The 2,088-nt window shown below is 41.0% G+C and overlaps 1 long non-coding RNA gene across 1 annotated transcript; it reads left to right on the plus strand.

Moving 5' to 3' along the window:
- The first annotated feature begins 266 nt into the window (after window positions 1-266).
- Window positions 267-1,563, plus strand: LOC138924908 (uncharacterized). The gene is made up of 3 exons (XR_011440254.1): window positions 267-648; window positions 761-995; window positions 1,204-1,563. It is a non-coding gene; the product is annotated as an uncharacterized lncRNA (long non-coding RNA).
- Window positions 1,564-2,088: the final 525 nt, after the last annotated feature.

Genomic DNA, 2,088 nt, shown 5'->3' on the forward strand with positions numbered 1-2,088 from the left:
ATAGGGGAGAGAACCCAGTGTGACCTGAGCTCAACTCTGCTGAAATAAGAGGCAAGAGACTTTGTAAACACTGAGGTGTGCAAAAGGAGGGACACTGAAGAGCTAGAAGGGGGTGTTTGGTCACTAGGCCATTTGGCTAATTGGGCATATCCAGAGAAGCAACAAACAGTATTTTTATGACAGGGAGTGGTTGTACAAATTGGAGCAAGCTGTCCTCTCCCACAGGGGCTGGGAACCAGAGTGAGTTATCTCCTTGAACGTTTGCATTTCAAAGAGACGGCTCCCAGGTCCTTGAGGAGACAGTTTGAGTGGTAGAAGATTTACATCTCAAAGGAGCCCAAAAATGATTTGCAATTGCAAACTTTCTCAGGCAGCATTTTAAGAGGTGTTGGATGACATCCCAGGGACACAGCTTTAAGCTACTGGGAGCCATGCTTCTAGAGTTAGGTCAAGAAGAGAGTCTTCATCACTGATAGACCTGGGATTGTGGGATTTAGCATAAACTACTTTGGGAATGGCATTTAATACCCAAACATCATGTTACAGAGAGCTTGACTCCTGCATTCACCTCTTTTGAAAATGTCTACAAGAGGATCAGTGTGGCCCCTTCTCCAAGACAAACAGGAATGTGGAATTAGAAGCTCTGGGGTATACAATTATAAACATATAATAAAACAGCATTTTTTTCCCTATTGTTAGTGTGGGTTTTTAAAAGATATTTACTCTGATATTTATCACCTCAATTCCTATCCCTTCACAGGCAGAGAAGAAGCAAAGGAAGACTAAAATATTATAACTTGTGAATATCACGCTGACCATGAGGGGTCTAATTTGTGACCTGTACGTTAAAAAGGAATCTGGAGGCACTGCTGTCCCTATTTCTGAGCAGCCACCTTAAGCTTCCTGGAACTCTCTCTGAGTCTGGGCTGCTGGGGATCGTCTGAATTTCTCATCAAGACAGTCAATAGTTCCAGATCAAGAATTTGAGGACAGAGGTAAAGTTTATTCTGAATCTCTAAAACATTTCTCAACCCCGTGGAGGGAAAAATTTATTTGTTCTTCAGAATGAGGCACAAAACACATTTCATTATACTACTTTGCCTGACACTTGATTTATTTTACCAGTGGATCAATTTTTATAAATAGAAAGCAAATTATTATGCCTGAGCGACTTCAAAGCCTTCCCCTCATTCTGATTTGCAGCCGTGTTGCTTCCATGGAGAGCATCAGGGGGCTGCGCGTGCATGGGAGTGAAGAGGAGAAAGGGAGGAGAGGAGCAAGATCTAAAGAAACGATGAGGAGGGGCAAGTTGCCAGAAGCTCAACAGTTTGAAATTATAGCCTGGGTGAATTACTTGTTGTATTTCCTCAACTGAACTAAAGCTTGCTGTCTTGGAAAGAAAACCAGGAAGGTTAATTACTGAGGTGGGCAGTAAAAGATCACACACATTCCAAGGTGGTTAGACTAGACTCTACAGAGAATATTTTCACACAAAGTTTTGCATACCCAGGCCCTTTGTATAAACATGATCTGGAGAGAGTGGTATGGAGAAAATAAAAAATTTCAAGCATTTCAAGATTGATTATTTTCCCCCGTCTTTTGATTTTATTTTGAGGAGGGTGGCGAAAGAGAGAACTTCTTAAGAACAATCTTAAACGAGTCCGTTCAAGATAGATAATTGCTGGTGAGGACTAAATTATGCACTATTTTAATGGTTTTTAAAGACAGACTTTATTTTTCACAGTCGTTTTAGGTTCACAGCAAAATTGAACAGAAGGTACAGAGATTTCCCGTATACCCTCTGCCCGACACATGCATAGGCTCTCCCATTATCAACATCCTCTACCAGAGTGGTACTGTTTGTTACAACTGATGGACCTACAACAATAACACATCATCACTCATAGTCCATAGTCTACCTTAGGGTTCACTCGTGGTATTGCACATTCTATGGGTTTGAAAAAATGTATAAAAACACGTATCCATCATTATAGTATCAGACAGAGTAGTCTCACTGCCCTAAAAGTCCTCTGTGCTCCACCTATTCAACTGTTGATCCTTTTATTGTTTCCATAGTTTTGACTTTTC

This window comes from Equus caballus, chromosome 6 (assembly GCF_041296265.1).
Source record: "Equus caballus isolate H_3958 breed thoroughbred chromosome 6, TB-T2T, whole genome shotgun sequence".
NCBI lineage: Eukaryota > Metazoa > Chordata > Mammalia > Perissodactyla > Equidae > Equus > Equus caballus.